Source organism: Lissotriton helveticus, chromosome 1_1, assembly GCF_964261635.1.
Source record: "Lissotriton helveticus chromosome 1_1, aLisHel1.1, whole genome shotgun sequence".
NCBI classification, from domain to species: domain Eukaryota; kingdom Metazoa; phylum Chordata; class Amphibia; order Caudata; family Salamandridae; genus Lissotriton; species Lissotriton helveticus.
The window spans coordinates 383,817,542-383,831,112 of NC_136057.1; the positions used below are offsets into that span (position 1 = coordinate 383,817,542).

Here is a 13,571-nt window from a genome sequence, read left to right on the forward strand (position 1 = left end):
AAAACTTATCCTTCGACCACCAGACCAAACAAGTGGCAGGCACTTGTTTTGGCACACTACGGGTCCTCAGGAAAACGCTGGACCTCATGCTCATGCCGGTACACCAGACCCTAGTCCATGCCCTGATAACATCCAGGCTGGACTACGGAAATGTACTGTACCTAGGGGCCAGCGAAAAAATGCGTCTCTAGACTGCAACGTATACAAAATATGGCGGCCCGTCTGATCCTTCAACTACCTAGAATGGCATCATCACAAAAAGCTCTGAGAACTCTTCACTGGCTCCCTATTAGGGAACGGGTGACGTTTAAGGCCCTCTGTATAGGACATCGGATCCTCCAGGGAAGAGGCCCTAGGTACCTGCATAACTATCTTAAGCGGTACGAGCCCATCCGCCAGTTAAGATCCTATGGCACGGGGCAGGTGCAGGTCCCGAAGGTAAAAAGAGCAAGAATTGGGGGAAAATCTTTCAGAGCCTTGACTGCTAGGTTATGGAACAAGCTGCCAGAAAAGCTGCGCTTGGAAACCTCGGAGCTAACGTTCCGGAGAGAGCTCAAAACAATCCTGTTCCCCAAACCGCAGGGCTCGAAGTAGGATCTTCGCACAGTCAGACCAAAACGCTAAAGGAAGCAACGGCAGCAACCAGCGCGGGGACACACCTGCTGGTGTAACCAAGCGCTTTATAAAATATATATAATAATAATAATAATAATAATGTGGCAACAGGACCGAATATCCTTGCGATGGTTTAGGTTGGTACCCCCCATTCTCCCCTGGATCTAACCTCCCCTTTTAACAACATCTGAGGATCAGAGCTGACTGCCAAACAAGAGAATACATAATGCAGCAGAGAAAAAACGAGAGAGATCAGCCCAGCCCTCATTATAATGCATCATCAACATCAAGTACACCGCCCCTGGTGAACAGAAAAAACAAATTAATAACTAAATAGAATTCAGAAATTCCTTCGCCTGGGCCTCGGATACAAAATACTTAGTTTGGCCCTGAATGATTACTTTCAGTTCGGAAGGGAAAAGCAGGAAGGATTGGACACCTTTAGCCTGGAACGGAGCAATTAGCTGGCAGAGCTGCCACCTCCGCTCAACAGTTACTGGACAAAAGTCTGGTTTGACAAAAAATTTGCAGCCCTTCCCAGCCCTCCTCCTATCGGGTCTAGCAAGATCATACATTTTCTACCTGGTAAAAAAGTTATTTAAACAATAAGAATTGCTCGAGGCCTATCTCCAGGAGGGCCAGAGTTGTGCTTCTTCTTCAATGGGAAACGATGCGCCCGTGTGACTTCCAACTGCCAGTCCCACTGCGTGACCTCAGGGAAGGCTTCAGTGAACAGCTCGAAGACAAACTGCCTGACGTCTTGACCTTTCTTGCCTTCATCAATCCCTAGAATCCTCGGGTTATTCCTTCTAGCCCTGTTTTCCAAGTCAATCAACTTCCATAGCATATCCTCCCGTTGGTCTTTAATTATATCAGCAAGTCCCTTCTGAGTGGCCATCGCGTCTTCCAGCGTAGAAATGCATTCATCGGCTTCAACAATCCTGACAGCAAAATCCAAACAAGTTTCTGCAACTCTACGAATTGAGTTTTGCATCCTGCGACAGGCTCCTTGCGTTCGGGCACTCTCCTGTCGCGTCTACTCACGGTGGGCCATAATAGTTTGGTAAATAATAGACAGTTATTTCGGCTGGAGGCTCTGGGAGAGCCCCCATCCTATCCCCTACAGCAGTGATAAAGCCAACCCCACCGGCTAGGCCTGGCTGTGCCGACAAAGAATAATCCCACGCCATTGAGGCGAGAGACCCTGGAGCATTACTTAGTGCTGGTGGCCCTTGATCTTTGAGCTTCGTAACGTTACGAACCGTGCTGGCGCCACAAAATGAAGCCTCATCCTTGGACACCTGACTCAGACGTCAATCAGCAGACTTGCTGTCGTAATCTGACCATTCTAGCTCAGGACCCTCTTCCTCTGATAAGCCGGAGTGATCCGACATAGAATAAAAATGATCAGTTCCTTCAGATTCCTTTAAATCGCCAGAGGCTTCTGAGAGAGGATCTAGGCAAGCACCTTGGAAGTTCACAATTGCAGGGTGAGCAGGGACTTCAGAACTTAGTTGGACTACAGGACCCACAATGTCCTGCTCTGAAGACCAAGCACCAGAATGGATTTGATTGTTCCCTGCCCTGCTGCTGGCAAAAGTTTCCTCTCCCCCCCACGTCACAATGCTACTCACCAAAACTGCCCCAGCCAAACTCGGTAAACCACTCGGGGTAGTTTCGGGTATCACAAAATCAGTTTTCTGGGTGGGGGGTTGCTATGATACAGACCTCGCCGTGATTGGAGGTGGAGGGTGAGCAGACAGGTACTCCCTCTCCCGCCTTTACAGCAGGACCTTTTGGTGATTTTGAAGTATTTAACGATTTCTGCTTTCCACCACATCCGTCTAAGGGCACTTTCCCCTTCATAGACTGAAGTCTGGAAGGGTCTGCTTGCCCTTCCCAGAAGCTGTGGAGACCAATTGTAGCGTACCTGCTGCTCCTGCAGCTGCCTCCTCGCTTCCACGGGCAGCGCGCGGCTCCTTCACGCCATCCGTCGCTTTGCCTGGGCTTTTGGAGCATGTAGTGCCTAGGGTCTTAGCAGTTACGACCGCATTCTTAGGAGCTACCTTCGGAGCCATACCAGCGAAAGTGCAATACGGGAGGTGCAGCCCCAGGAGGGAGCAGCCGTTAGAAGTGGATCCCATCCAGAACCAGAGCATCTTGGAGGTAAGCTTTTCCTGAAGGTGGCAAGTCTCAAAAGCATATCAATGTAGCTCGCAGGGGTGCAGAAAAGATGAAAATGTAGCCATGATACAGAGTTTCTTTACCCAGGTTACAAAGTATTCATCTCCAAAGTAAGGTGGGGGCAGAGAAAACCAAACTCGGGAGGAATTCCCCAGAGTAGCCCTGACACCAGCCTACTCAGCCGAGTGACAGTCCACCATCTTGCGAAATTTAATGGTGTTCCATCATTTCATCTGAATCCTTCATAAAGAGGAAGCCCCACTATCTTGTCTCTCTCTTCCCTGCTCCCATTCCTGACTGTCTTTTCTTACACTTTCATATGACAATCCCATTCTGCCAACTAGTTTCCTTCATGCCTATACATGCTGTACTGCATCTGAGCTCTCCTCTGTTCTTGAGGAGTCAGCTCTGTGAAACCTGCTGTTTCTAATTGCTGTGTCCCACTTGTGACTGATTAGATGGAGAAATCTGTGAAAAATGATGGAAAAGCAAAAAAAAGAACTCAAAAAACAGGGGAAGGGGAAAGATAAAGTGGTGAAAATGAGAGAACATCAAGGAGAAAGCACTGAGAAAATGGGAAGAAGAGAGGGGGAGAGAAGAGAAAGAGTGATGCAGAAGCACGGGGAGAACTCGGCCTGGGGCCATCATCATTTGATCCACAGGTGGTTTGTATGTTACAGGTCCACCAGGTTTCCTATCTTAATATTGGTAAGCTGGCATTGAGGCTATCAGAGAGTATTTTGGTTAAATTTGCAAAACACGTGCTAGGATCATGGATTTGAAGGCACAACTGCACCTGATGCCACCCGCCCTGCATTAGAGCCGTTCCATCCCCTTCGCATGTGGCCCTCCTTCACACACCATCACAGTATTTTTTTATTTTTTTTCCTCCTCAATTGCCTTTTCGCCGCCATTACTCAACAAAACCACCCTAGGCTTTTCAACTCATTTACTGGCTTTGCAGAAAAAAGGCTTGCGCAACGCTGTTCAGAAGTGAGACTCTCCTCCGGGCATAGCCATCTGTATGAATAGGACAGAAAGTCTTCCTCCAGAGCGTGTCCACCCTTACCACAAGTCTTCACAATGCCTAAGAAGACTTCAACCAGCTGAGGTAGGCGAAGGCTTAATCATTGGTTTTATATTTTATCAAAACGCGAAAAACCTTTTCCCTCACCCAAAACACAAAAAAAATGGAGTCCAAAATGTATACCTCTTTTTAGTCTGGTCCGAAAAATCCAACTTAGCAATAAATCTCATAGCTCGTAACCAATCCAATTCTGTTGGGGGGGGGGGAGTGCGGTGAAACCCATAATTTACAAATCTCTCTCCGTGCAAGAAGTATAGCGTAAAAAATAAGTTTAGCATTATCATCTGTACCCTTACCTTGCAGGTCAAGTCTTCCAGATATAACTAGCTCAATGCTTACCTTGATCTGCAGGCCTAGGGCTCTTGACAGACAACTACCCACGGAGTCCCAAAACTCTTTTATCTTCGGACATAGCAGGAACATGTGCAGGTCATCTTCGTTGGGACTCTTGCACTTGGGGCACGCCACCACACCGGAAGAGCTGAATTTAGAAAGTCTTCGAGGGAACCAATATGCCCTGTGAATCGTAAAGAAATTATTCCGCCTTAAATTTGCAGGTTTCACTATTTTATAGAGAATAGATATTGTTACTTGCCATTGGTCTTCTGTTGCGATCTCCGGCAAGCAATCTCCCCACAGGGTCTCAGGCAACTTGAAGGGGCCGTCTTCCATCTCTAGCATCAGCCAATACCACAATGCAACTTCTTTTTTAAATAGGCAGTTTGAAAAAAGCTTCTCCTCCAACTCGTTGTAACTTCCAATTTGGTCTCCCATTTCCATTGACCAGCCACGAATCTGCAAATATTTAAACCTGGAGAAACTCCAGCCCCAAACTTGTTCACAAAATCCCCATGAGACTAACTTCCCATCAGGAAATAAGTCCTTCCATCTCTGGGGACCCCACCCTTTCAATAGTCGAGCCAGTGCGTCCTTTGACCAAAGGGGAGACCCTGGCGCGTCCTAAATCAGAGCCGTGTAGCTATAGTATGGAATTTTTAGTGCCCTCTTGATTCTAAACCATAACTCTGCTAAGTCTCTTAAAACCTTTAGCCTAACCTTTTTAAAGAATTTCGGATCAGCAAACTTATATAAAAAACCATGCTCATTAAAATTATTCTTTCTGAGCATTGCACAAAACATTTTCCCAATCACGGAGTTTGTCGGGGTATCCAACAGCATTCCACAGTTTTTCAACAAGAATGCCCATGAATAGAGTTGGAAGTCCGGAACCGCTAAGCCTCCTTTAACAAATTTTCTCCTAAGCTTCTTCCAAGAGAGACGCGGCCCTTTTGATGCCCATAGGAAGGAACTGATCTCACTCTGTAGCTTTACAAACTACTCTTTCTTGAATATCAAAGGAACTGTTTCAAACAAAAATGTTATCTTTGGCAAAATCATAATTTTCACCAAGTTCGTCCGGCCAAACAAAAAAAAGCAGTAGATGTGCCCAACCTCGTAGACTACCACATATCTCCTGCTGCTCTTAAGAAAAAAATAATTGAAGTAGATGGTGCTAGGGTGGAGGTAAGATCAGATTTGTCATCAGTAACTGCTAATAGACAATGGGAGCTAGGTAAGAGGATGGAGCCATTGAGAAAACTGGAAACTTCGGTTCAACTGAAGTTTCCGTTTTTTTTAAAGGTCATGTGGAATAATAAAATGCACTCTTTTCTATCTGTTGATGAGGTTGATATTTTTCTGGAACAATGCCAAACTGGGAGTTTGTAAGCAAGGCAGTGTTATGTTTGTGTATTGTTTTTAGGTTTTTTGGTGCTTCAAAAAGCAGAGGCCTGGCAGGCATATCATTAATTTAGTTTAGTTGGAAGGTTGTTTACGCGCACCGTCCGCTGCAGGGCATCCATAGGGGCTTTGTCCATGGGTATTCAATAGGGGTTTCCCGGGGGGAAGGGTAGTTTTTTTGGGTGTTTTGGGGGGGGGGGGAGGGGCAGGGGGTAAGGGTAAGGGGAGAAATGGAGAAAAATTCCTCAGAAGCTTTTTTGTTGTCAGGATGCACGAGATTGTTGGCTTAGGCTGGTATGAGTGGGGGTAATGTAAAAGAGCTGAGAATCCTATCTTAGAATATAAATGGGTTGCATGTGAAAACAAGCAGAGAGTTAATTTTGAAATACTTGAGGGATTCTTTGGCTCACATTTTAATATTACAGGAGACCCATCTATCAGGGGATGAAAGTAAGGAACTCTTCTCAGCACAGCGGTGGGTGGCTCATGCAGTTTATACTCCTCAAACAGCTGTTAATAAAGGAGTTGCAGTCTTAATCAGGCAGAGTGCAAATATTTCAGTTGAGGGTAAAGCTGCTGATGTAAGAGGGGGATGGCTGATTGTGAAATTAAAGATTTGTGGGCAAATGTTTCTTATCGTTGGTTACTATGGCCGAATCAGGATGATATAGGCCCTTTAGATGATCTGGCTAGGGAGCTATTGAACTTCCCTGGTAGGATCATTATGGCTGGTGATTTTAATACTGTGCTGACCATAAGCTAGATCGTTCTGAAAAGAGTAGAGCTATGGTGAATCCCAAAATTTCGAATAGAGTTAAGTTGATGATCTCCCAGTTAGGATTGTGTGATATTTGGAGATCCAGGTTTGGACAGCAAATAGGGTTTTCATTTTATAATAAAAAATATAATCATAAATCTTGAATTGATTATTTTTTGATGGATTCTAGGCTGGTCGATTCAGTGACCCATGTGGGTCATGTTGGAGTACATCTTTCGGATCATTCAGCTACTACACTTTGGTTGGAAATAGGGGACGGTATATCGGGTTCAATATGGAGGTTAGATACGGTCCTCTGTGATCAGGAAGCACTAGAGCTTTTGAATGAGGAGACCAAAGTATTTTTTGAAAACAATTTGGGATCAGCTAGGATTGAGATTGTCTGGGACACATATAAGGCAATTTTACGAGGACAATTGGTAGCTATGGGAGCGAAGAAAACAAGACTATATTATGGCTAGGTTACAGATTTGGAGAAGAAGATCCGACAGCGTGAGGCTGATATGGTAAATCTTGGTAGAACTGCTCCAGATGAAAGGGTCCTTCAAGAGCTAATAGAGTTAAAATCAGATCTAGTGGAAATTCTGAGTGAGAGGGTTATGGAGAAATGGGATGCAAGTCAACTTGCGCACTTCGAATATGGTGAGGGCTGTAGTAAACTGCTAGCGTGGAAGGCGAAGAAGGACCAAGTTCGAAATCTGATTAAAGAAGTAAAGGATGTGGAGTTAGGGCTGACGATTATAGATAGCAAAGGAATAGCGGCTGCTTTTCATGAATATTTTGTGAAGGTTTACATTGAGTGTTAGAACTGGCTATTTCTGGTAGGTTAAGGCTGACGCCAAAGCCAGGCAGAAACCACCATTCTAGTCAGGGCAAGGGAGTCACACCCCAAGATAACCCCTGCTCACCCCCTTTGGTAGCTTGGCACGAGCAGTAAGGCTAAACTCGGAGGCAATGTGTAAAGCATTTGCGCCAGCACACAACAGCAACAACATCCAAGGCACACCACAAAAGGAACTCCACACAAGGTTATATTAAAATAACTTTTGTATTGTCAAAACACATCAGATAGAAATCACACATGTACATTGTGCCAACTGGCACGGGCAATATTCATAAGGGATTATTTACAGGACAGGGCCACATGGGCCACTGTCAGAATCAACACTTTTAGAAATAGAAATACTGTCAAGAAATTAGAATAAAGGATATAAAATCCCTGTAGCACAAAATAACAGTTATAAATCACAACCAGTAACCAGGGTCGGATTGGGATCACAATTTGGCCCGGGCACTGACGAAAAAAGTGGCCCATGTTCAAGGGGCGTGGCATATATTTAAGGGGCGTGGCCTACAGTTAAGGGGCGTGGCCCACGTTCAAGGGGCGTGGCCCACATTCAAGGGGCGTGCCCTTTCATGAAACACTATTTGGTTACTCTTTGAGGTCTAATTCGTAGAGAAATATTTAGTAAATTAAGCCTTTTAAAGCTTACAGAGCAAGTAACATTGGTAAAGACTAGGAGCACTGCAGGTCTGATAACTGAATACTTACATGCAGTCTTAACGCCCTGCACAAGGTCGTTAGATACTCTTTCCCAACCAGCTAATCATCACATAAATCAGAAATCTAGTACAAAGTCAAGGAGAAAGGGTAAGACTGGAATCTCTGGGAACAGAACATGTAATAACAAAAGTAAGAATTCACAAATGAGGAAAAGGCAGTCTGGGGTGTAAAGAATGCTGAAAAAATGTATCTGTACAATCTAGTCATAAATTTATTTCACAGCCAGCAAGTGATGTCTATATACAAAAAACACAGTTTTATTCACATCTGTTGCTGCCTTCAAGTCTGGGCCATGAGGAGACTGAGGATTACTCAATTAACCATGAAAATGATATAAAATCTGCAAAAAGGAATTCTAACCTGAACATGCTAGAAAAGTTAATTCTTCTGCACAGAGAAAGAAGTGCCAAGTTTGCAAATGTTGCTTAGGCCTCGAACAAGGCCTAGCACAGAATGAGGCTAAACAGCTCTCTTTTGAGAAATCACATTACATAAAGTCTTAGACATGTCCTGAAATCAACACACAAACATGTTGCCACATTCTGGCCTAGGACCTAAAATAGAGTGCAGTCAGACCTACACACTACAAACAAAAACGAACCAAAACTTACTAATTAATATGTTTCGCATATAGAGAAATATGCCCCTTGTCTGCATTTTGGATGAGGCCTTTAAAATAAAGTTACATTATTAACTGGAACACAAATGAATCAGTAAATTGTGCAAAGAAATGGTAAACAAAATGGTTCCTACCGGTTCCTTCTTGCTTCAGAGGAAGGGATCGGCTAGCAACACATTGCATTTCTGGGTGCTGGATGTGGCAAGTCAAGTAAACCTTTGAGGAAGACCTACTGAACTGAGTCTAGTGCAGTATTTTCTGGATTCGGTGGGATGACAATTGAGGCACACTCGATGTAGCTTTGAGTACTTAGGTACTAGCTTTACTCAGCCTACTTTGGTCAGCCCTGTGGAGAGTGGGATGCCAAGGGGATTAGATGGCCCCTCTTGAGTTAGAGCTTGGCAGTGTGGTGCATCTGGTTACAAGAGTAACCAAATAGAAAAGGCAGGGTGAACACTCTGTAGTTCTGTATGGGAGTGTCAGGACTAGGGTGACCAACTGGCATGGGTGCAAATTCAGGATGGGGAGTGTAAAAATTCAGGACAAAGGGTTAAAATTCAGAACAAACCTTCTGGACAAAAGGTACGTTTTACAGACCCATCAGAGGAAGTTGCGCATTATTATGTAAGTAAGTAAATAGACAACCATTTAAGCACTAGTCAAAATAAGTTTATATCAGGTTGAACCAATCGTGTACTTCACTGTTTTTCGGTATGCACGCAGCTTTGATCAACTGTGCAGGTCTTTTTGTGATATTTCATATGCTAATAATCTATATATATGGTTACAGCACTGGGTTGTCCAGTCTGATATTTTGTTTACAATTCATGGTTCTGAGCAGGCATGTTTGGTGAGAGAAATGGTCGGGAAGATCTGCTTGGATAGTCATTGTGAGATGTAAAGTGGCAAACATAAGATGCCGCTAATCCAGATCCAAACATATTCAACCATTTGCAAACCTATCCATCATGTATTCTTCCATCCATCATTTCACTCATCCATCCCTCCATCCACCCTTTTACTCATCCACCCATTATCCACCCATTCATCCACTCTTCCACCCATCCATCCATTCACTCATCCATCCATTTACCCTTTCACCCATCCAGCCACCCTTTCACTTACTCGTCCATCCACCCAGTCACTCACCCTTAGACACATTCACCCTTTCAGTCATCCACACATCCATCCTCACTTTTTCTCTCCATCCACCCTTTCACCCAATTCATCTCTTCACTCATCCATCTAGCCATTTGCCCTCTCACCTATCCAGCCATTCTTTCACTTTCTTATCCATCCACCCAGTCACTCATCCTTCCACCTATTCACCCTTTCAGCCATCCGTTCTCCCTTTCTCTCTCCATCGACCCTTTCACTTAGCCATCCATCCTTCCTTCCATCCACCCAACTATCCATCTACTCATCCACTCATGCATCCATCCATTGACCCTATCACTCATCAATCCTTTCAATCATCCATCCATCCATCCTTTCACTCCTTCACTCATCTATCCAATCTTTTGCCCATGTACCCTCCCTTTCACTCACTCATCCATCCTTACGGCCACCCTTTCACACATCTGTTCATCCATTCACCCTTTCACTTATCAATTAATCAATCCATCCATCATTTCACTCATCCCTCCACCCATTCTCTCTCATCATCCATCCATTCACCCTTTCATTCATCCATTCACCCTTTCACTGATCCATCCAGCCATCCCTTCACTTACTCTCTCACCCACCTTTTCATAATAATTGTGAGCTGAGCCTTTGTAAGCAGCGTTGCAGACAGAAGAGACTCATCAGGAACTCACCCCTCGCTGTAGTTCCTAAAGCAAAGGGAGGCGTTCAAGATGCCCCTGCACATAGTCAATCTGAAACCTTGGAAGTCATGAGTCATGCATGATGCACAGTGCCAGACCCTGAGGTGTCTGTGACATGGTGTTGTTTACAGGGCTTTAAGTGGGATGACAAAACTGAGGGGTCTCTCCAAAGGGGGTGTTCAATGTAATTATGGGCGTAGCTTAAAACACCTAAGCTACAAATCTGTGCTTAGCATAGTGTGCCGCCCGACTGGTATTTTGCTGCTTCTGTCATTGCTTTCAGATATATAATACAGCAAGTAATGTTACACCTACAACAAGCCAGAACTATAGGTTTTGTCAATGGTTGTTAGTTGCATAAAATAGAAAAGCTGCAACCATGACTTCCTTGAATGTAATATTGAAAATGCATCAGTTCTAAAATGACACCGAGAAAGAACTCTAACCCTTTTTTTTAAAACTTCTTGCACAGGGGGACCGGGGGGGGCGGGGGGGAGGGGGGGCTAAGGTGAAGATTGTGCGCTTTCAAAACATCACCTGGCCCCCACAGCCAGACCCATTCTTCCTCGCCCACTGTGCCCTGAATGTGAGGGGCTGTGGGCGAGGTGTTAAGACTATCACTGTTTCCCAGGCGGCGTGGGCCCCAGCGGGGCCATGGTGAAAATGGCTCAAAAGGCCTGAGAAACACCTGGCCCCCAGGGAGGCCGATTCTTGTAAACAATCACCCCCTCCCCAGCCACCCTCAGCGTGATTGCTTTGCAGGGCAGGGGGTGCAGTAGAGGCCACAGCTGATAATCGCTGTATGGCCTGCACAGTGAAGCGCTTTCATTTCTGTCTCTGTCTCCGTGCTGTGGGCCGTTTTTTTTCTCCCATTTCGCAGTCGACAGAGAGCAGACAGCAGAGAGCACTCTCTGTGGACTGGGAAAGGGGAGAAAAAAAACGGCCCACAGAGGGCACTGAAACAGCGGCCCTTCGGCCGATTCCCGAATGCCCGCAGTGCCAATCCGCCCCTGCCAGTAACTACTGGTAAAGGTAGGTACACACTACGCAATACTAATAACCATAGGCCTAGATCACGCATGGACACATAACCTCTCTAGTATAAACTATACTAGGCAAGACACAACCACCTAAGAATAAAATATATTTAGGGGTAGAAGCAAGAACACATTACACATGATGCATCAAAAACACATTCAGCGGTGTAGGGAAAAAGGTAAACACATGATGCATAAAACATTCAGAAGTGTAAGGAAAGAAAACACATGATGCATAAAACATTCAGAGGGTTAAGAAAGGAAGACACATAATGCATAAAAACATTCAGAGGTGTAATAACAAGGCACATGATGCATCAAAAACACATTCAGAGGTGCAGGGAAAGAAGAACACATGATGCATCAACCAACACATTCAGAGGTGTAAAATTAAGGAGGACACATGATGCATTAAAAACATTCAGAGGTGCCAGGAAAGGAAACACAACTCAATAGCGCAAAAACACATGATGCCTAAACATTCAGAGGTGCAAGGAAAAACCACACAATTGCGCAAAACCTTACATAAGCCACCACCTGTAGCAGTCCCTAGGCCAACTGGCCTTGTTGGGGCTAGGACGCCCTGTAGTCCAAAAGGCAGGGGCCTAAACGGTGCAGGTGCCCACTACTTGCTGAGCACCTGAGAACATCCCAAAACCTAAACGGTGCAGCTGCCCACTAATTGCTGGGCAGCTGGGAATCATCAAAACTGCGCCAGGGCCCTCACTGGCCCTAGAACCAAAGCTGCGCCAACTGGGAGCCACACAGGCTCTGGGCATATCACATGCCCCAAACTTTGGAGCCACACAGGCTCTTAAACAACTGCGGGCGGGGAGCCTCTCTGGCGCTCAATCAAAAAGAATGCCCCACTCGTCAGAGTCCCCCTCCTGGGGACTCGGAATCTCACACATGCCCCCAGAGCCTTCTAGGCCCTAACAAGACACATATGCCGCCTCACGATGATGGAGCCCCTCACACGGGGACTCAGAAACAACTGTGAGCCTCTCGGGGCTCTTGACTACGAAGAACTGCCCCCTCGAGCCTCGACCGGCTCTTAAATAATAATGCTCCATCATTGGAGCGGCCCACTAAGCACACGGGGCCGCTCTGACTCTGCGCCTGCCCTGGCACAGCCACCACTTGGCCTCACGGAGCCCCCCAGCCCTTTCTACTCACCGGGCTTTCTTCGGCGATGCTCCTCTGCAGAGGCGGCAGGCGGGGCTTGGCGCTGGTCTCCCTCTCCTCACGGAAGACCTGCCAGGTGCGGCCCGCACAGGACGGCTTCTTCCCTTGGTGCGGGGCTCTCCCAACCTCACGGGAGCCCCGCGCCATCTCTGCCCCACTTCTCCTTTTCCCGGGGCTCCCTCAGCACACGGGAGCCCCGCAACAGCCCGCACTACCTCAACCGGGCAGTTTCTCCTTCGCGGCTGGCTCACGAGCGCTGGACCAATCCCAGCGCGGGGCTAACAACGAGCCCCCGACCACGTGACTCTTCCCTTGGCCGAGCCCCAATCAGTGCGCGGCTCCTCTGTTGAGCCCTCGGCGATGCGCCAATCACAGCGCGGCTCGCTGAGGGGGGCTCGTCTCTCTGAGCCAATCAGGGCTCAGCTCCTTCGGTTTCTTCTCTCCGCGGCCATTAAACACAGCTCGGGCCGCGGCGGTGAACAAAGGGGCATAACGAGGGGTGGGCACCCTCGGTTACAAAAATAAACGTAGAAACGGGGTGAGCACCCGTTAGACACTTAAATAAATGGGGTGGCACCCATCAATAAAAATAATTAAAACACGGGCAATAGGCAACAACAGCGCCCGTGGCTGTAAGAGTTAAACAGTGCTCCCCAGCAAAGAAAATAAAGCGCTCTCAAGCGCTAAAGACAAAATAAAGCGCTTCCTGCTCACAATAAAGCGCTGGGGGGGCTGCTCAAGGTCCTGGCATCATTAACAGCCAGCAAAAAGAAGTCCCAGCAGTCCTGGAAGAATAAAGATGGAGCAAACCAGCTCCCTACAAAGAAGAGTCCTCCAGCATCCAGGAAAGTCCATCAGGTGTCCAGGGGCTGGGCAGGGCCCATGGATTCCCCTGGGCCCAAGCAGCAGCACGCCCCTGGCAAGGTTCAAGTCCAA

General features: G+C 46.5%; 1 protein-coding gene across 1 annotated transcript in view; it reads left to right on the forward strand.

Moving 5' to 3' along the window:
- Positions 1 to 13,571, forward strand: part of LOC144809499 (sodium- and chloride-dependent betaine transporter-like) — an 887,191-nt gene that overhangs the window by 732,243 nt on the left and 141,377 nt on the right. The window lies entirely within an intron of this gene.